A 23583-nucleotide genomic window follows, 5' to 3' on the forward strand; every position below is an offset into this window, starting at 1 on the left:
AGGCACTATGCCAGTTTGTAGTGATATGTTAAAAAGATTAGCCAAAGGTATGCTAAGTTCCTCTTTACATTCCTTTAACACCATTGCAAACAGTTCATCAGGACCTGGGGATTTGTTAGGTTTTAGTTTCTCTATTTGTCTGAGGACCATGTGACTAGTTACTGCAATCATACATAGTTTATTATCATCCTGTTCTACATAATCTATTATTTCAGGAATATCGCTAGTATTTTCCTGGGCGAAAACTGAGAGGAAGTAGGTATTGAGAATTTAACACATATCCTTATCACTGTCAGTGATCTGACCAGAGTTACTCTTAAGTGGGCCAGTCTTGTCCCTAATCTTACTTCTGTATACCTGAAAGAACCCTTTTGGGTTAGTCTTTGAATCCCTTGTGACCTTAGCCTCATAATCTCTTTTTGCTTTTCTTATTCCTTTCTTTATTTCTCTCTTTAACTGAATATATTGATTTCTTAACTGCCCATCCCCTCTTTTGATATGCCTATATATGCCTCTCTTTTGACCAATGAGATGTTTTAATCTATTGTTCATCCATTTGGGATCATTTTTGTTAGATCTAATTTCCCTACTTGGAACAAAAGTTGTCTGGGCAGCTAGAACTATGCTCTGAAAAACGTCATATTGGCAACCAAGATCATCTACCTGACTCATAGTCAGGACATCCCAATTTAGCCCAGCCAGGTAATTTTTCAGTCCCATGAAGTCGGCCAAGCGAAAATCTGGGACAGAGATTTGATTACAGTTATCTGGGTAATTCCATGATGTATTGAAATTAAGTGATTTGTGATCACTTTCCCCAAGCTCATCATTAACTTCAAGATTATTAACCCCTTCAGGGTCCAAGGCCAAAATCTGAAGTGGTGCTCCAGTGTCCAAGAAATTTTGAAAAAAAAAAAAAATTATTTTTTCTTACAGAATTAAAGAGCATATTTTTGTGAAGGTAATAAGACAAAAGAAAAAATTTTCTGATCAGTATTTACTGAGATACAGTGCCAAGAAGTTTGTCCAAAATGATGTGGTGGGGGCAACATCGACAAATTCCACATACGCGCATTACATTATTTAGCGGTTTTTATAGTTTTTTCTTTTCTTTTCCAATTTTTTTCTTTTCCTACTAACATTTGGGGCCTGAGAGACCAATACTGTATATAATGTATATATATAAACTCACTGTATTGAACACAATAACCGCACTAAAGTTATTATCATATTATTGTTTACCACTGTTGTTTATTACAATAAACATGCACAAATCTTGTATAATACTAATGTTCTATCATATATTTACATATTTACAATCACTGGACATGGTTTTAGAACTGCTGGAGCTTGTGGAACTCCTTGAAACAAGGCACCATGCACAGAGGCACCTTACATTCCTCACATAAACCGAGTGTCTTTGCATCTTTGTTGCCGTCGTTTTGTTTGTGCACAGACGATGTATCTCTAATGAGCAAATTTCTTCTGAGTTGAAGGAAGCTGTATTATGAAATGATCACCTTCCCTCCTCAAACGCTTGGGTATATCCTGAGTAATTCGAGAACCTTGTTGTAGAGCAGGTGTTCTTACCTGGTACTTCATTATGAGTTGTCTGACAACAGACAAACAAAATTCACCATACGGTGGTCTGTTGCCAGTCTTTATTTGGTACATATTATATGCATTGAGCATTGAAATGTCCATGAGATGGAAGAAAAGTTTCATGTACCACTTGTAACTCTTACGAACACATTCAACAAAACCAATCTGCATGTCACACTTGTCAACCAAGCGCATGTTTTGTGTATAATCAATCACTGTCACTGGTTTTCGAATACGTTCATTAGTCACTCGATCAACTTTGCCACTGTCTTGCATTTCATTACGGTGAATGGTTGTCAACAATGTGACATCTCGTTTGTCATGCCACCGTAATGCCATGATGTCATTGGCAGTAAACACCTGCACATCATCACCACGAGCACCTGCGTTGAGCCTGGGCATATGTTTACGATTAGAACGCACTGTGCCACACACATTTGTCTTGTTCACTCGCATGAAATCACTGAGTAATGGGCTTGTGTACCAGTTATCAGTATATAATGTATGCCCCTTACCAAGATAAGGTGCCATCATGTTTCTCACTACGTCACCTGAGATACCCAATAACATCTTGGTATCTTTCATTGTTTTACTTCCCGTGTATACAACAATATCCAACACCAGGCCACTGTCACAGTCACAGAGTACAAACAGTTTTATACCAAAGCGTTTCCTCTTGCTCGGTATATACTGCTTGAATGACAGTCTACCTTTGAACAAAATCAAAGACTCATCAATTACAACATTCTTGAATGGATAAAAGTATATGCTGAACTTTTGTTTGAGATACATGAAAACATTTCTAATCTTATATAACCTGTCACTTCTGTCAGGCCTGGTTTTGTCAGAGAAGTGCAACATACGTAAGAGTAAGATAAACCTGTTCACTGGGATGATTTCACTGAAGACGGGTAGAAATTAGCCGATCTGTGGACCAGTATGCTTTTATATTATGCTTATAGGCATGAGGCATAAGCATTATTGTTGCAAAAAGCAAATACATTTCTGCAACAGTCATCTCTTTCCACCTGTGTAGTCTTGACTGTGGTGATATGATCGTATTTGCCATGGTGTACTCAAAATACTTATTACTTTCCCTGACAATAGTTTCCATCAATGGCTGGTCAAAGAATAATTCAAAGAATTCCAGTTCATTGGCCGTGGTTCCAAGGGGACAAGTAGGTAGAATTCCACTTTGAGAGTCATCAAAGTGGTGAGGCTTGGGAACAAAATTGGGATTTTGCTGCCAATCCCACATACGGTTTGCTGGTGGATACTGGACATCATAGGCTGGTTGTGCGGGTGTTTGTGGTTGTGGTGGGCTGGTGGCTGACGCTCCGCTTTGTCCTTGAACTGACGAGTCAGCAGCGTGGGTCCCAGCCTGGGCTGGTGAGTCACGCATGGCGGTGCCACTACCATCACCACTACCACCACCATCCACTGATGCCTGTGGTCTATCCATGCCAAGTGTAGCCACATCATCCTCACTATCACTACCTAAAACTGGTGTAGGGCCACGGGATGTTCTCCGGGATGTACTCTGGGATGTACTCTGGGATGTACTCCGTCCCCTGTGCACAGCATAGGGTACACTACCCGAGCGCATGTGCGGCGAACATACCGATGCTTCACTGGTGAATATGATTCCTCACTATAACTACTCGAATGATCGTCGAGCGCAATAAATTCACAATCCACTTCACTATCATCATCATTACTGAAGTCAGAGGCCTGGCCACGCGAAAATATTAGTTTTCTCTTGCGTTGAGGCACAACCGACCCTGAGTCACGAGTGCCCACACCAGAGGTAGAAGGTTGAGGATCGTCAGGGTTTTCTGCACTATTATCGATATCCCGGTCATTCCTTTCGGTCACTAACTGATCAAAGCCATAGAATTCGTCTTCATTTCCACTTCCATCAGATTCAGAACTATCAGATAGGAAGAGGAGAGTCCCAATTTTCCGGGGAGTGAGAGCTGACTTGCGACGAGGCATGGTGAACAAGGGTAACTGAGCCGGCGTTCCCACAATGCTATGCGGGTGCCTAGATTTTTTGTTTATGGCGCACACCCACCACGCAGACCCGTTCTCTCACATGTAGGCCTATGAGCGCTTTTGCGCTAAATTTGACGGCGCTAGAATTTTGGCGTAGATCTATGGTTTGGACACTCAATGTGAAGCCGTAGATCTATGGGACGGACGCTGAAAGGGTTAATAAGTGAATCTTTGTTGGCAAGAACCAAGTCAAGCAGATTGTTTCCTCTAGTTGGTTCTGTAACAACCTGTTCTAAAAAGCAATCCTGAACCGTATCAAGAAAGTCACTAGACTCAAAATTTCCTGTCATATTGTTCCAATCAATTTGTCTAAAGTTAAAATGTCCCATTATCACAACATTTTCATATCTAGATGCCTGATGAATTTCGTCCCATAACAGCTTACTGCACTCCCTATCAAGGTTTGGTGGCCTATAAACCACACCCAAAATTAATTTGTCACGTCCCTAGAGAAACTGTAGCCAAACAGATTCTGTGTTCGATGTTTCTAATCTTATATCATGTCTTAGATAACAATTTAAATTTTCTCTCACATTCATCGTCACTCCACCCTTCCTGTTGACCCTATCAGTGTGGAATAGTTTGTAACCCTGTATGTTGCATTCAGAAGGCATTTCTCTATCTTTCAGGTTGAACCAGGTCTCTGTTATACCAATAATATCTATATTACCTACACTTGCAAGTAATCTTAGCTCATCTATCTTATTTCTTAGACTCCTACTATTTGTATAGTATACCTTAAGGGAGCTAGTCACTCGTTGCCCTCTACTATCTCTCTTTGTTTGTTGATCAATTAATTTGCCATTACTAGCAACTTTATTTTGAATATTGTCTTTTAAACATATCCCTCAGGTATCCCAGTAATAACTGCTGTTTTTAACCCTAATGCTGCAGCCTGATTGTTTCTCACAAACACCCATACCTCTACAATCTGTCAGTTTAAATTCCTAGACAAGTCATCAGTTACCCTCTCTATCAAATTGGCTAATGCAACCACTCCATCCCCAGAGAGATGAACCCCATCCCTTGCATACATATCACGTTTGCCAAAGAATAGGTCCCAGTTATCAATGAATGGGATTGCAAGTTCCTTGCAGTACCTGTCTAGCCAGCTCTAGACATCCATTCATTGCCCACTCCCTTTCTAGGCAAGATGCTACATATGACTGGGATCCCTCCCTTAGACCTAACTACTTCTATGGCTGGCCTGTACTTATCCAGCAGCTCGTCTCTCCTGCCCTTCACAATGTCATTACCCCCAGCACTAAGACAGATAATGGGCTTGTTCCCATTACCTGCCATAATATTATCCAACCTTCTGACTATGTCACCAACACCAGCTCCAGGAAGACACACTCTCTGTCTGACTTTTCTGTCTCTGTTACAAAATGCACAGTCCATATATTTTATCTGAGAATCGCCTACTATTAAAATATTCTTACCTTGATTAGCAGGGGAATCAGTGGCACCTTCAACCTCACTAACCACTGAAGTACACTCGTCTTGGAGAACAGAGAATCGATTTCCTACTTTCACATCTTCTCTATTAACGCTCCTCATCTTCCTTCTTCCTGAACTGTGAACCACTTGCCACTTAAAGCGGCTGCCACTATCACTGCTGGTGACCATTTCCTCCTTACCGGCTATATCCTTCTCACACTCACTCCCAAACTCATCTATGCGAAGCTTCAGCCTCCTATTTTCCTCCTGAAGAAGTAGAATCTCCTTCTTCAACACTTGAACCTGAGATTCTAAAACACTACAACAAGCCAAGGTGCTTGGTAACAGCCCACGCTAACTCCCAAGAGCTTAGGCAGGTATGACCACACGTGACCACTGACCTCAGCATACTGGCCACTGACCTCAAAGTGGAAAGCAAAAGAAATGTAAGAGGGGCCTTGGGACGTGACTAATGAACAGAGAAAATGTTACTTTAGTGCTGGGAATGTCTGTCTTGCTTATTCTGGACCCTATTTGGAAATTGGCATCATCTGAAATTTGTGTGAAATTGGCAAAATTGCTAATTTCTGATCACTTTATTGGATAGTTGAAATCGGTAAATGGGTGATTTCTTGTACTCATTCGATAGAAAAAATGGAGTTGTCGCAAAATAGTTATGATTTTTGTTGACTAGTATACTGGAAATGGCCAAAAATAGGGCTCAAAGTTGGTGAAATCACCACTGCATGAATATCGTGGAGACCGCTTGTAATGTTGTTGTCCCTTATTACTTTGACAGTATGGTTCTCACTATATGTTCTAGCATGAGGTAGCTTTTACATAAAGGCCTTATCAGTCTTGGGTAATACATTCATGATTGATCATCCTCAGTGTCTCTGAAATCCTTTCACCAGCCCTTCCAATAGGTTATGCAAACTACTATTACAAAAATAGGGATATATTCTAGATAGATATATACAGAATATACAATTATAGTACCCTCATATTCAAAACATAAACCTGCACACCCCTTAGCTGCTCTCCTAGGATAGCCCACATGGTGCATCTGAACAATTAGCCCTTCTTTCCTCTTGACTAATCTCTGGAATAACCAGTGTTTTGACACACTTTAGTCACCCTGGGTATGGTGGCTACAACTTAAGGTATAAAACTCACATCTGGGGCACACATAATGCCCAAAAGATAAAGAAAAGGACCCAGAGGTCCTACCGGCTTGAAGCCACCAAGGAGAGGGAGTGAGGGGCCTAGCTAAGCTCCTCCCACACCCACCAAAACAAACAAAAGACTTTTGCCAAGCACAATTCTCTAGCTACCACAATAATGTTTCTCATTTCCACACCTTACTTTACTTTTACAAAAGAAATACAACTTTATAAACTACTTATTTTAATGTGTGTGGCTATAGTTAACCTATTATATTGAGAAAAACAGGCTTCACCCAACTGCCTCTCAGTCCCTAAGAGTGATCTACCCTTAGGGCCATTTAGTGCTGTGTCCCCATCAATTCAGTATACAGTGGACCCCCGAGTTCGGCAGCCTCAACTTTCACGAAATTCTACCTTCGGCGAGTTTTTTTGGAAAAATTTGGCCTCGAGTTTCGTGAAAAAACTTGTGTTTCTGCGACCGTCCGGTACCCGTCTGCCCATCACCGCGCACACAAAGCCAGTCTCCCACGCCATTCACGCTCAGTGTGCCATTGTTTACCTACACATGACCATCACCCCGCGGGTTCATACAATACATTTCATAATAATCCATTGTTTTTTGTGCTTGCTACTGCTAAATAAGTCATCATGGACCCAAGGAAAGCTAGTGCAAGTCCTTTGGTAAATAAAGTGAGTGACGGGGATGTGGAAGAGTTGGTGGAGGACCACAGGGAAGAGCTAACCACTGACGAACTGCAAGAGCTTCAACTGGAACAGCATCAGACCACAGCCGAGGAACTTGCTTCAGAGGGGGAGGAAGAGGGAGTGGATGAGGTGCCTTCTTAAGTGATTAAGGACATGTGTGGAATGAGTTGCAAAGTTTTGTTGAAAAGTATCACCCTGACCAAGCTGAAACAAGCCGTATATGCAACATGTACAATCACAGTGTTGTGTCCCACTTCAGGGAAATCTTAAAGAAGCACCAGAAAAAGACCTCTCTGGATAGATATTTTGTGCGCCAGGGGTCCAGTGACTCTCAAGTTGTTCCCAGTGGCATTAAAAGAAGGGAAGTAACCCCAGATAAGGACTTGCTACCTAAAGTCCTAATGGAAGGAGATTCTCCTTCCAAACAATAGTGTACACCTTCCTCCTATCACCTCCTCCCATCTTCCATCCACCCAGAAGTCTTCAGTAAAGGTAAGTGTAATGTTATTATTATTTATTTTAAATGCATGTACTTGATTTCTGATTGTTTTCATTATGTAAATCTTTATTTAATTTGAAAAAAAAAATATTTTTTTTTTAATATTTTTGGGTGTTTGGAACAGATTAATTTTATTTCCATTATTTCTTATGGGGAAAATGGTTTCGAGTTTCGTGAATTTCGACCTTCGGTGGGCTCTCTGGAACGGATTAATCACGAAACTCGGAGGTCCACTATAATTAGGTATTCCAGAGTAACTGGGGTCCCATAGTCCCATAACACCCCCACCTCTAGACAAAGTCCTGGAGCGGCAGTGGCATGCAGCAACAGGAACCTTGTCCTCTATTTTTACTTCTGTCTGAGGTTCCCGGCAGCCCTGTGATGGCCTAATCAAGACCCACATAACACTAACATGTGTGGATACCCAGAATGATATAAATCAACTGCGGAAATCACCCAAAAGTGCACAAATTACCAACTAATAGGACTCGTATTACCACCTCCTGCCCCGATGCCACTGAAGTGATACCCCACAACATTCAGCCATCACCCAGTCCCATAGTCCCATAACACCCCCACCTCTAGACAAAGTCCTGGAGCGGCAGTGGCATGCAGCAACAGGAACCTTGTCCTCTATTTTTACTTCTGTCTGAGGTTCCCAGCAGCCCTGTGATGGCCTAATCAAGACCCACATAACACTAACATGTGTGGATACCCAGAATGATATAAATCAACTGCGGAAATCACCCAAAAGTGCACAAATTACCAACTAATAGGACTCGTATTACCACCTCCTGCCCCGATGCCACTGAAGTGATACCCCACAACATTCAGCCATCACCCATCACCTACTATTCATCCAAAGTCACAGTCAATGGACATGGGTGAGAGCATTAAAAGAAGATCCAGTAACCAGCTAAGGACCCCTAACATCAAAGGTGAGACCAGTAATATCACAAGGAAAACTTCTCGTACTGCCAGCCAGGGCACAACCCTCATCACCCACCAGCACCACCACAACACAGGACAGACAACAACAAACATGGCCACCACCACAGTCCAAGATAACTCCTTCCTTGGATTTGATGTTAAGAAGATTACCGACCCAGAAATAGCTAAACTCCCTACAATTCAGAACCACACAATCACCAAACTAACCCATGAAATGCAAGAACTAAAAGCTTCCAGTGCACAGTACCTCAGCAAGATCACCACTCTAGAACATAAACTAGACACTCTGGAACAACAAAGCAACACCCACACCCAGTCCATAGACACTATCAATACTTTAAAAGACCAAGTCACCCTACTTACTACCAACGTTATAGAGGAGAGATCAAGAGTGGACCAACAACTTGCCAATGTCATAACCAACTTCCAAGACCATAATGACCAACAACAGCTATCTGACGCTGTTGTAGTTAACAGTAAACATCTCCCACCCACAGTCACCCAAGAAACCTGCATGGAGACCACCCTACAGCTTATCAAGAACCACCTTCGCCTTAACATACATAGTGACGACCCAAAGGATTGCAAACTGATGGGCTACCAAGCGGGTAAAAAACAGTGCTGTTAAAATTCCAAACTAGCCTACAAAGAAACAACCTACTAAAAACATCTATTTCTATGAAAACTGATGTTTACGTCAATGAGTGCCTTACCAAAATAAGACAAAACCTTCTTTATCGGCTAAGAAAATTACGCTATGCCCAAAAACTCCACCAGTGCTTTGTGAGGGATGGAAAAATCGCAGTTAGGAAACAGCCCACTGGGAAGAGATACTTCATCTCTACAGAACATGACCTTAAAACTTTCCTAAGTGAGGCTGGATTAACAGAATCAGAGTAAGGTGCAGATAATGCCCACTGTCCACCATTAGTGTTATACTGCCATAAATTTTGTTCCCCCCCAAAAATTTCCAATACCCCAACTACTATTGAAACTCAATGTTGTATTCAATGACCATTCTACCTCACAGTCTTGTGTTTAATATCTACAGAATCTCCCTCCTTTTTTACTTCTTACCACTTCATTATTCTATCTTATTTTAATTGAAACTAACCATAGCTTGTCATAAGTTATTCTACCTCACTTTAAAAAATACTCTATCGCCCAATTTTATTTTAAAATCTCTATTATTGCCCAATTTTACTGTAAACTATATTGACCAACCTCATTGTAAACTTTTTATTATTGCCCATTTTTATTTAATATTTTAGTGCCCAACTTTATTGTAAACTGTTCATCTTATTATTGCACTATTCTAGTCTTGAGTTAATTACCCAATCTTATACTTGCCCAATTTTACCAATACTTTATTGCCCAATCTATTTTAAACTTTTTAAGTTTATTACCCAATTTTATTATATACTTTTTTATAATTGCCCTGTTCTATTGTAGACTTTATCACCCAACTTTATTTTACTTTTCTTAGCCTTTTGTTACAAATTTTTAAGCTTGTATATTCAACTCCAACTTTAATATTATCCTGTGTTCCATCTTACTATCATATGATAACCAAGTTATTGCCATTTTTATTTTTTTTATTATTATTTTTTCTTTTCTTTTGCTACCTTAACTTGTGTACAGTGGACCCTCAACCAGCGATATTAATCCGTTCCTGAGAGCTCATCGTTAATCGAAATAATTGTTAGTCAAGTTAATTTTCCCCATAAGAAATAATGGAAATCAAATTAATCCGTGCAAGACACCCCAGAGTATTGAAAAAAAAAATTTTACCACATGAAGTATTAATTTTAATACACAAACTGAAGAAGACATGCACAGTTACATAACACTTGCCTTTATTGAAGATCTGGTGATGATTGATGGGATGGGAGGAGGGGAGACCGTTGATCTTCTTAGTGTTTAGAAGGGGAATCCCCTTCCATTAGCACTTGAGGTAGCAAGTCTTTTTCTGGGGTTACTTCCCTTGTTCTTTTAATGCCACTAGGACCAGCTTCAGAGTCACTGGACTTCTGTCGCACAACATATCTGTCCATAGATACCTGTACCTCTCGTTCCTTTATGACTTTCCTAAAGTGGTTCACAACATTGTCAGTGTACAGGTTGCCGACACGGCTTGCAGTAGCTGTGTCAGGGTGATTTTCATCAAAAAAGGTTTGCACTTTAAGCCACATTGCACACATTTCCTTAATCTTAGAAGTAGGCAACTTCTTCAATTTCTCTATCCCCTCCTCCGAAGCAGTTTCCTCAGGTGTGGCCTCTTGCTGTTGAAGATGATCTAGCAGCTCATCAGTGGTTAGTTCTTCATTGTCCTCCTCCACCAGCTCTTCCACATCCTCCCCACTAACCTCCAACCCCAAGGACTTCCCCAATGCCACAATGGATTCCTCAACTGGCATAGGATTCTCAGGGTTAGCCTCAAACCCTTCAAAACCCCTTTTGTCTACACATTCTGGCCACAGTTTTTTCCAAGCAGAGTTCAAGGTCCTTTTAGTCACTTCCTCCCAAGCCTTACCTATAATGTTTACACAATTGAGGATGGTAAAATGATCTTTCCAAAACTCTCTTAGAGTCAGTTGAGTTTCTGAGGTCACTACAAAGCACCTTTCAAACATAGCTTTTGTGTACAGTTTCTTGAAGTTGGAAATGACCTGCTGGTCCATGGGCTGCAGGAGAGGAATGGTATTAGGAGGCAAAAACTTCACCTTAATGAAGCTCATGTCCCTAGAAAGTCACTCTGCCACATCTGAAGGATGACCAGGAGCATTGTCTAATACCAGGAGGCACTTAAGGTCTAATTTCTTTTCAATTAGGCAATTTTTCGCATTGGGGGCAAATGCATGGTGTAACCAGTCATAGAAAAAGTCCCTAGTGACCCATGCCTTACTGTTTGCCCTCCACAGCACACACAAATTAGCCTTGAAGACATTGTTTTTCCTGAACACTCTGGGAGTTTCAGAGTGATACACCAATAAAGGCTTCACTTTGCAATCACCACTAGCATTGGCACACATCAACAGAGTAAGCCTGTCTTTCATAGGCTTATGTCCTGGGAGTGCCTTTTCCTCCTGAGTAATGTACGTCCTGCTTGGCATTTTCTTCCAAAACAGGCCTGTTTCGTCACAATTAAACACTTGTTCAGGTTTCAGTCCTTCACTGTCTATGTACTCCTTGAATTCCTGCACATATTTTTCAGCCGCTTTGTGGTCCGAACTGGCAGCCTCACCATGCCTTATCACACTATGAATGCCACTACGCTTCTTAAATCTCTCAAACCAACCTTTGCTGGCCTTAAATTCACTCACATCACTAGTTGCTGGCATTTTTGTAATTAAATCGTCATGCAACTTCCTAGCATTTTCACATATGATTGCTTGAGAGATGCTATCTCCTGCTATCTGTTTCTCGTTTATCCACACCAATAAGAGTCTCTCAACATCTTCTACCACTTGCGATCTCAGTTTCGAAAACATAGTTGCACCTTTGGCAAGAACAGCTTCCTTGATTGCCGTTTTCTTGCCCACAGTAGTAGCGATGGTTGATTGGGGTTTATTATACAACCTGACCAGCTCAGAGACACGCACTCCACTTTCATACTTAGCAATGATCTCTTTCTTCATCTCCATAGTAATTCTCACCCTTTTTGCTGTAGGGTTGGCACTAGAAGCTTTCTTGGGGCCCATGGTGACTTATTTTGCAGGTGCAATCACTACAAAGGCTGTGATAATATGAAATGTTCCAGTTGTATGTTTGGAAGCGACCATGGTGGCTGGCTTGTAAACACTGGCACCCACGGGACAAGTGAGGCGCGTTCAGGCCAAAGTGGACGCGTCTCGTACGGAACGAATAGTGCTGGTCTGGTTTTTAAGCGCTAGTCGAGGCAAAATTTTTGCGTTAAAATGTATCGCTAGTCAGATTTATCGTTAATCGATGCCATCGCTGGTTGAGGGTCCACTGTACTTTGTCTTGTCAAATTAAATTTAGTTATACTCTAGTTCTTGTTAACAACTTATATTAAACCTTAGTGCAATTACAAGTGAGAGTCGTGTGCCATTTTAAACTAGTGTTTTTTATATTATTAGATTAAACCTAGTTGTACTTTAGCTCATTATAGCTCAATACATAGAGAACACGAAATTCATTATATTAGACCTTAGTGCAATTACAAGTGAGAGTCTGGTGCTATTTTTAATTGGTATTTTTATATTTTTAGTTTATACTGAGTTGTACTTTAGCTCATTCTAGCACAACACTTAGACAACGTCAACTTCATTATGTTTATTAGTGACTATATATTTATTTATTTATTTAATAATTTGAACATACATACAGAGGTACAAATAAATACAGGTAAGAGCAGCATGCCAAAGCCACTTCTATGCATAGCATTTTGGGTGGGCTTAAAATTAACTTAAGATTAACTAAGCAATGATGTAATCAGTGATAAAACACTATTGTAAACAGATAACAATAAAGCACAAATGAGTATTACAAAGACAGGTCATATGGTTGCATGCATTGCTGTACATTCAGTAGAATGGAGTATTCTGTTAGGTACTGTATGTTGAAGATATTGGCCTTACCAGCTATGTTTAATTTATAAATATAAATATAGGAAACACTTAGCTGATAAATGACAGCAAATTGTCTACACAGCCGCCCCTGCAGACGAGGTCTAGAAGCTGTCGAAACCATCTCAGCATGGGCTGTCAAGAGATATAATTTGTAAGATTATAAATTACCCCTAGGGGGTGTTATGTCAGCATATTTCATACACTGGTGGCTGACGATGTACGTACTTGTTTGGACTCAAAAGTCCACACCTTACTGCCGACTATAGGTTGATTACAAACTCCTTGCGACTCAAGAACTGTGCAGTCCCCCGATCTACAAGAAATTCGTAACATACCTTGCTCTTGTAACGTGAGCTATGGTGTTCTCAACACCTTCGACAGGTATCGGTGACTTGATAGAAGCTGAAGTGTCCTTGGATGTCCACGTCTTCCATTGTCTAGGAAACGCACACTGGTACACTATGTTCCACAAGATTTGTCTTTATTGTTCACAATGTATCACAAGAGAAGCTGATCACACTTCTCTTATGCTTATTGTGTTTGAGACACTTTGTTCACACTAACGCACAGATCAGTGTTCTTTGTTAGTTATCCTGGTGTCAGTGTCACTCTCCCAGAGTCAAAGTTAATCTGAAGACGCCACAGCGCCCCACGCCTTTGCTCCCCTAGCAAACAAAAAAGCTGACCTAGTACTTTTTGCTTCCTTGCCACTTCCTCGATGAAGCAAAGCAGAATGTTTGATTCTTGCTGTCTTAAGCATAGACAACAATGTCCACTATCTTTACTATGGTAATAAAGTGGGAGCAGGATTTTCCTTAATTGTCCTGCTAAGTAAGAGATGTACTGTTCTCTTATAAAAATACACTTTGCAACACCGCTGCAAGGAGCAGAGGTCACTTGACTACGTCGCATAGCATCTGTGATCAATTACTCACTGTAGCAGTAAACAAGACGCTCGCCCCTTCTGAGAGGGCTTGGCCCCTCAGGGCTGAAAGGGGCTGAAGGGGCTGAAAGGGCTGAAGGGGGCTGATACCCCCCTCCTGGAGAAAATTTCTCCACACTGGGGGGCGGCGGAGGTTCGCTGCAGGTGAACTATTCATCACTTAACATTAATTTGATTTTCTCACTCGCCACCACTGCTGCATGTCTTTTCTGAACAGCTTTAGTCTGTGTGGTTTCTGGAGAATCACTAATTTTGTTTTCAACACTGTGTAATTCTAACGGTACTAGTTTATTTATTGTCCGCTTATTCACTACACCTTTGCTTAAAACATCAACTGTCCTGATGATTCCATTTGCATCAGGATATATGGTCACAATTTTTCCAAGTGGCCATTGGGACCTCGGACCATCATTGTCAATAATCACTATGTCACCAGGTCTTAAGGACTTATGATTTTCAGGAACACCAGCTCCATAGAAGTGTTCTCTCAATGAGGTGAGATAGTCTTCTCGCCAAATTTTTTCCCAACGTTCAATCACTTTATTAAGGTGTTTGAATTTACGTCTGAGTTGCTCAGGTTCGAAATAAGTAGGATCCTCTATGATTTCTTTATCATTCATGGGAGGAACAGGTTCGAGCCTTCTGCCATGGAGTAAATGAGATGGACTTAACACTTCTAAATTGTCCAGATCATCGGTAACATAAGTTAGAGGTCTGTTGTTGACTCTATTTTCTATTTCAGTCACAACTGTACGGAATTCTTCTAAGTTGATTCTTTGACGATGAAGAGTCTTCCTTAAACAACGTTTTACAATTCCGATCATTCTTTCATAAAATCCGCCGTGCCATGGAGATTTAGGAGGAATGTATCTCCAACGACATCTGCGTTGATTCAGCATCTGTTGTACTTCTGGTTGACCAAAGATCTTGCTTATATAAGCAGCACCAGCAACAAAGTTCGTTGCATTATCTGAAATCATCAGTCTGGGACATGCCCTTCTGGCTGCAAACCCTCTGAATAATTTGATAAAGGTTTCAGCAGACATGTCAGTGGCTACTTCTAGATGTACTGCTCTAGTCGTAGCACAAGTGAACAAACAGATGTACACCTTGATGGGAACTTTGTCAACTGTTTTGGTTAAAATTATTGGTCCAGTGTAATCTACACCTGTCACCTCAAATGGAGTGACATGACAAACTCTTTCAGAGGGATATGGAGGTGGACCTGGATACTGACATACTCGCATATCGTAGTGACGACAAGCAATACAGTCCTTTATTTGTTTTTTCACACTTTGTTGACCTTGAGGTATCCAGTAGGACTGTCGTATATGACAAAGTGTGTCAGCTACCCCACCATGTAACACGTTACTGTGGGCGTTTTGCACAATCAGTTTTGTTAGCCTATGATTCTTGGGGATCAATATTGGATGTATGGCTTCTTTAGGTAGTGAAGAATTATGAATTCTTCCTCGACATCTTATAATCTTTTCTGAGTCGAGATAAAGTCCTAAAGAATTAATCATAACAGGTTTCTTTTGGGATTTATCTTGTGTTTCTAGAAATTTATATTCTGTAGAGAAAACATCTTTCTGTATTAGTTTCACCCAGTATTTAATGGGTTCAAGACATTCATAATCAGGTTTTATTCCTTTAATGAATTTAAAGACAAGAGCTGTAACTCTTAAGAGTTTACCCAAAGATGAGTATTTAGATCCATCAATGACTATTTCTGTTGTGTCTGCAGTATTTACACAACTTATTTCTGCTGTGTTCAAGCAGACTGTTTCTTCTGGCATAATGTGAGCCTTTTGCTGAGGCCAGTTATTTTCATTAGAGAGCCAGTTCGGTCCGTGGAGCCATAATTTATTATCCACAAATTTCTTGAGTGGGACACCACGTGACAACATGTCAGCTGGATTCTCTTGGGTAGAGACGTGAAGAAAGAGATAATCTCTCTGCATCTCTTTTATTTCTGCTACTCTGTTCTGTACATAGACCAACTTACTCTTATTATTTCTTAACCACTGGAGAACTGCCTCATTATCACTCCAGATCACGGTTTTTTCAATAGTGAGATGATCAATTACTTTGTTGAGATAGACAGCTAATTTTGTACCTACATAGAGTGCTGTCAGTTCCAATTGTGGTACTGTTCTGACCTTCAAGGGTGCTACCCTGGCCTTTGAAGTAATTAGTGTACTTCCTTCAGCATTACTCATGTAAGCTACAGCGCCATAACCTCTGGTTGACGCATCACAGAACACATGTAATGTGTAATTGTTTCCCTCTTGACCTATTTGTCTGGGAAATTTAATTTGATGAAGTTGTTTAAACTTCTTGGATATTTCATCCCATGCTTGACTCATTTCTAGAGGCAAGTTCTCATCCCATCCAATTTTGAGTTTCCATGCATCTTGCATGAGCATTTTACCTTTTATGGTAATTGGTGAGACGAGTCCTAGAGGATCAAAACATTGTGATACCTCTGACAGTAAACTACGTTTAGTGAGTGTACTGCATGATTTATTGTTTATCCTTTTGAGACTCAAAGTATCTTCCTGTGTGTTCCAATTAAGTCCTAGCATATTGTTGCAATCAGGAATTTCAGTTTCAGGGAAATCTTCTTTGATAAGTTCCCTTAATTGCTTTGAATTTGTATTCCACATCCTTAGAGGCATATTTGCTTCTTTCATCTCCTTGTTAGCTTCTCTGTATAAGGATTTCAAATCCTCCTCTTTATTCACAGTACCTTGAAGATTGTCCACATAGAAACTTTTCTTTAAGATTTCTTTGAAGGGACTTTCAGATTTCTTCAAATGTGTATTTAGAGTAGCTTCTAGTAAGAATGGAGAGGATGTTTCACCAAATAATACTGATTTGAAACGATTAGTTTTCACAGGACTTTGAGGATCATGTGGATTTTCAGGCCACAAGAATCGAGTATAATCTCTATCTATTTCTTGTAGTCCTACTCTTAAGAAAACCTTGGAAATATCAGCCGTGTAGGCATATAGGTTTGTGCGAAATTTCATAAGAACGTCTCCAAGCTTCTCAGTTAGTGAGGGTCCGGTCATCAGACAGTCATTAAGACTTGCTACATCTTTATTTGCACGTGCGCTGCAATTATATACAACACGTAGTGGAGTGGTTTCAGAATCCTTTCTGACTCCATGGTGCGGGAGATATTGAGCTTCTGTCTTCAACTTATCTTCGACTATTTCCTCAATGAATTTATTGTCCAACTGTTCTTGTATGATATTATCATAGACAGTCAGTAGCTCTGGATTCTTCCTGAGCTCATGTATTTGTGCTTTCATTTGTCCAAAAGCCATGCAATAATTGCTAGGCAGATGTGGTGGATTTAATTTCCATGGTAACCTAACCCAATACTGTCCATCTTCATATTTGACAGTGTCCAAATATTGGTTATAAGTCTGAGACTCTTGTGGGCTTGGTTTATTTACATCAATACCTATCGCATCTAAATCCCACAACTTATCAACTGGTTCATTCATTTCTTCCAGTAATGATAATTTTTGCTGTGGTACATGATCAGCGGTTATTCTCGTAACTAGTACATTTTTCACTGAATCAATATCAGCTTCTTTCCCACTTTGAGAGGGAATGGGACCACATATCATGTGGCCTCCTGCTGTTTTCAGCAAGTGAACATCATGTTTACTTACTATATTTTGCACAAAACAGTGATAATAATCACTTCCAATGATTAAATCAATTGGACTAATTGTGTCCGTCTGTATGTCAGGACAGGCTAACTTGACCTTAGCTGCTTTCAGTGCTGCAACTGTTTCTTTTAATCCCTGGATCTGCACAGACTTAGGCAAATCATCTACTACCACAGTTTCTACTGTCTTTTTCCTGTTTCCTAGACCAACAGTGATTCTGGCTAGGTCATATGTCTGTTTACCAAAATTGTGGAAAAAACCAGCTATATCTAACTGTATTTTGGCATAGGGTTGTTTATTCAGTTTCTGCAACACTGTTCTTCTTATGAAGGACCTTTGTGAGCCTTGATCAAATAGTGTTAGCACATTGGTTTAGTGTAATTTATTAGATAACTCAATTCGAGCTATCGGGAGAGCAGTTGCTTTAAACTTATCTCTCACATTTAATGCTGTTGCTTGTTGACTTCCTGATTCTGTGGAAGTATGCTGCTGTTCAGCAAAAGCATTTGGGCATAATGCTGTATGATGCATACCCTTGCATTTAAAACACTTCTTCAGTGAGCATTTACCTCTCTTGTGTTCACCTAAACACTTGATGCATCTTTTCAGCTGATGAAAACGTTGTTTACGTGCCTCCATTGATGTGTATTGAATACAATACTGTACCCAATGTGTTCCATCACAAAGTACACAGTTTGGAGTAGGTTTATGTATGACAGTCTGTTTACTGTCTGTTGTATTCACAGCTTGATAAATGCCTATATGGGATTTCCCATTATGTGGTTTAGTGGGAGTAGGTATACTCTTTTTATACTGAGTTGAAGGTTTATTATCCACGGGATTTGTGGATTTTTCATCTTGTCTCGTTGCTTGCATGCATGAAACTATTGTTTGTAAACCATTGCTAATTTCTTCACAAGTGAAATAGCGTTTATTGAACATAATATTTAATCGTTCAATAGTTTGTGGTGACAACTTATCTTGTACAATACCACTGATAAACCAATCACATTGTCTTAGGTCATATTTAGCATCTAGAGATCTGAGGCTATTGTCTAATGTAATTCTAAATGCCTGTAAGTCTGAAAAACAATGTTTGGGTTGCTTCAAGCTTGATATTAAGACTGCATGTCTAACTCTGGCCTTGTCAGCATCGAAGTAATTGTCTGCTAAGACACGTAAGGCTATTTGATAATTGCCTTTGACCACCGGAAATGACTTAATCAGTTCATAGGGTTCTCCCTTCACAAGACATTTAAGGTAATTGAACTTAGCAATCTCATCTATGTCAGTTCGTGAATTTACTATGGATTGAAAACCACTAATGAATTCTTCATAATTATGACCTTGGAAAATAGGTAATGACAATGTAGGTAAGCTTGGTAATGGGACACTTGTTGTTACAGGTGTAACAGGTGTTTGACCACTAGTAGTAGGTCTCTGTGACAGAGTTTTACGGCAGATAGCCTGTACTCCTGTCCACCTTAATTGTTGATCACTAAAAGTATCCAAAACATTTTTAATTTCATCCTCAGATGGATCTGATTCAAGAAATTTATTTTCATAATGTGTATAGTCTGAATTAATTATTTTCATATGTTGTGTAAATAATCCAAACTTTACCTCAAGATCATCAAAATCTATGTTTGTATCTTGAGTTAATCCTCTACAGACTGAAATTAGATTTTCTAATTGTGTAATCTTAGTCTGTAAAGACTGAAACTGAGTTTTCAAACAAGCCATTTTAATGGTATACTGAAAATTCTAGCACCACACTTAGAGTGTTTAAAAAACACTGTACTGCTATAAACAGCTGAGTTTTTGTTATGCTTAAGTCAGCAATAATCAAGCCAGACACTACTGACCGACTAAGCTTAACCTCAGGGTCAATGACCATGAAGGGTACACCGTACATGTGGCTGGTGTTTATGGCTTGAGTTTGCTGTGTCAGCCTGACCACGATGATTAATCGTAAATAACGATGTTATACACTTCATTCACTATACACTATAAATGTCACTGTATAACTGTAATCACACGTGAATATTACTTACACATATATAAATTTCACTGTTAATATATATTTGAAAGCTTACACTTTATATATAAGTTCCTTTAATATAACAGGTAGATCTATAAGAAACAAACTTTAACACAATCATGTCTCTTAATTTCTGTCTATAAACATTATAAACACTGTGTATATATATACACTCAGACAAACAACATCACTTGGGTTGTTGTCTTAATCAGCAATTTCGAGATTGGAGCAGTTGATGGAGGGTGCAGGATACCATCCCCCGTCTTCTTGTTGGGTGAGTCACCCAGCTCCCGTTTTCTTTGGGTGAACGCTGGGTGAGTGCCCGTTTTCTTTTGGCTGCCCATTCTCTGTGATTGAGTCAGGAGGGACTCATTTATACTGATTTATATTGTAAAACACTAGTTTTACAGCTTTTTTCGAAGGACCTTGGCTCATAGGTTATTTGTACACTGTAGTACAACATATTTGGATCACAGTGTGGTCTTTATCCGGTTCGAGCACGACCAATTCTGTTGAAGATATTGGCCTTACCAGCTATGTTTAATTTATAAATATAAATATAGGAAACACTTAGCTGATAAATGACAGCAAATCGTCTACACAGCCGCCCCTGCAGATGAGGTCTAGAAGCTGTCGAAACCATCTCAACATGGGCTGTCAAGAGATATAATTTGTAAGATTATAAATTACCCCTAGGGGGTGTTATGTCAGCATATTTCATACACTGGTGGCTGACGATGTACGTACTTGTTTGGACTCAAAAGTCCACACCTTACTGCTGACTATAGGTTGATTACAAACTCCTTGCGACTCAAGAACTGCGCAGTCCCCCGATCTACAAGAAATTCATAACATACCTTGCTCTTGTAACGTGAGCTATGGTGTTCTCAACACCTTCGACAGGTATCGGTGACTTGATAGAAGCTGAAGTGTCCTTGGATGTCCAAGTCTTCCGTTGTCTAGGAAACGCACACTGGTACACTCTGTTCCACAAGATTTGTCTTTATTGTTTACAATGTATCACAAGAGAAGCTGATCACACTTCTCTTATGCTTATTGTGTTTGAGACACTTTGTTCACACTAACGCACAGATCAGTGTTCTTTGCTAGTTATCCTGGCGTCAGTGTCACTCTCCCAGAGTCAAAGTTAATCTGAAGACGCCACAGCGCCCCACGCCATTGCTCCCCTAGCAAAAAGAAAAGTTGACCTAGTACTTTTTGCTTCGTTGCCACTTCCTCGATGAAGCAAAGCAGAATGTTTGATTCTTGCTGTCTTAAGCATAGACAACAATGTCCACTATCTTTACTATGGTAATAAAGTGGGAGCAGGATTTTCCTTAATTATCCTGCTAAGTAAGAGATGTACTGTCTCTTATAAAAATACACTTTGCAACACCGCTGCAAGGAGCAGAGGTCACTTGACTACGTCGCATAGCATCTGTGATCAATTACTCACTGTAGCAGTAAACAAGACGCTCGCCCCTTCTGAGAGGGCTTGGCCCCTCAGGGCTGAAAGGGGCTGAAGGGGCTGAAAGGGCTGAAGGGGGCTGATACCCCACTCCTGGAGAAAATTTCTCCACTAACAACAAAGTTAGATTGGGTCTTAGGTTTAACATTTATGTGATATAATTGTGAGAAACATTTAAGATATACAATTTATAAGGTTCAGTTATTCAATATTTATTTGGTTTTGGGTGAGTAAGTGATCTTTGAGAAGAGACTTGAATTTATAAACAGGTAGTGTTTCTTTTATATTGGCAGGTAATGAATTCCAGATTTTAGGGCCTTTTATGTGCATTGAGTTTTTGCATAGCGTGAGATGGACACGAGGAACATCAAAGAGTGATCTGTGCCTTGTGTTATGGTCATGTGTTCTGTTGAGGTTGGCAAGGAGATGTTTAAGGGGAGGGTTAATATCAGAGTTAAGTGTTCTATGTATGTAATAGGTGCAGTAATAAGTATGGATGTTTTGTATGGTGAGTAGGTTTATTGTTTTGAATATTGGTGGAGTGTGCTGCCTGTAGTGGTAATTTGTTATCGTTCTGACTACAGCCTTTTGTTGGGTAATTAGTGGTCTGAGATGGTTAATTGTTGTTGAGCTCCATGCACAAATTCCATAGGTGAGATAGGGATAAATAAGAGAGTGATATAGGGCCAGGAGGGCTGACTGTGGAATATAGTACCGTATCTTCGATAGTATGCCTACGGTCTTGGAAATTTTCTTAGAAATTTGTTGTATATGTGTATGAAATTTGAGTCTATTATCAAGGTGGATTCCTAAGAATTTTCCCTCTGTTAGCTTTGTGATAGGTGATCCGTTTATCATTATGTTAAGAGGGACATCTGTAGCTCTGTTACCAAACTGAATGAAGTAGGTTTTGCCAATGTTTAGTGTAAGTTTGTTAGTCCTCATCCAGGTAGATATTTTCTGTAATTCGGTATTTACAGTATTGGCAAGCATGACTGGGCTGTGGTACACCAACTGTAATTGGTTGTGCGGAAGAGTTTGCCCCATTTGTGTACACATATTGGCTTCTGTTGCTGAGGTATGACTTGAGGTAGTTGAGGGAGTGCCCCCTTATGCCATAGTGTGACAATTTTATGTGGAGCAAGTCGTGGTCAACTGTATCAAAAGCTTTACGTAAGTCAGTGAAGATCCCCAGTGGGACTTCTTTTTTCTCTATTGCAGTGTATATATGTTCCAGCATGTATATAATAGCATCATTAGTATTTTTATTAGGCCTGAATCCAAATTGGCAGGGGTTGAGTATGTTTTGGGAGATGAGGTAGGAGTAGATTCGTTTATGAATTAATTTTTCGAAGATTTTTGAGAGAGGGTGTAAGTTGGATATTGGCCTATAGTTATTCAACTCTGTTTGGTCTCCTCCTTTATGGATTGGGGTGACCAAAGTGCTTTAGCTAAATACTTGTCCAAACTTCCCACTACTACAGATATCAGTACTAGAACTCAACACACAATTCAGGATATAAACAACCACAATTTAAACCTAGAAGATGAATGATCACGTCGACCCTGATATGCACCTCCATAATCTAACACCCAGTCAAACCCTACTGGAAAGTAACTGCCTTTATTACACAGCATCACAAGCCAGCACTATCCTAAACAGTGCTAAACGTCTATCAGTTCTTAACTTAAACATCAGGTCCTTAAGCAAACACTATGATGACCTCCTGGCACTCCTTGAGTCACTAACGACACCCTTCTCCTGCATTATTGTTACTGAGACCTGGCTTAAGCAGGACACAATAGATATCTACCCTCTACCAGGATACACAGCAATCCACAACTGCAGACCATACCAAGTTGGGGGTGGTATTGCAATCTATTACTCTAACCAACTATCTTGTATTACCACCACTTGCTTTAGTGATGAATATGGAGAATACATTTTTGCTAATTTTACTCTAAAAAACCTTAAGACGCCTATAACAATCAGTGCCATTTACTGGATACCCCACACAAACATCCAAAATTTCAGTGAGAAATTAAAGGCACTAATAACAAACAGACAATTGAACAAGCACCACCTTCTCTTAGCTGGAGACTTCAATATCAACCTTGGCCTACTAGATGATCAGACTGTAACTGATTTCATCAACAATATGAACAACGCACTTTTCATACCAACAATAACTAAACCAACCAGGCTCACTGAGACAAGTGCAACTATAATAGACCACATATGGACCAATATACTAGCCCCCCTTAAATCAGGGATAATCACAGACAACACTACAGACCACTACCCTACCTTCCTCTTAACAAACATTAGTAAACCACCACTGGAATACAACAAAGTTTCATTTAGACTCCATGATGAGGCCTCAATAAGGAAGTTCACAGCAGACGTAGAGACTGTTGACTGGCCTACAGAA

General features: G+C 40.0%; 1 protein-coding gene across 6 annotated transcripts in view; it reads left to right on the forward strand.

The window, feature by feature from the left end:
* LOC128694605 (uncharacterized) overlaps positions 1-23583 on the forward strand; it is a 528306-nt gene that overhangs the window by 344670 nt on the left and 160053 nt on the right. The window lies entirely within an intron of this gene.

Source organism: Cherax quadricarinatus, chromosome 6 (assembly GCF_038502225.1).
Source record: "Cherax quadricarinatus isolate ZL_2023a chromosome 6, ASM3850222v1, whole genome shotgun sequence".
NCBI lineage: Eukaryota > Metazoa > Arthropoda > Malacostraca > Decapoda > Parastacidae > Cherax > Cherax quadricarinatus.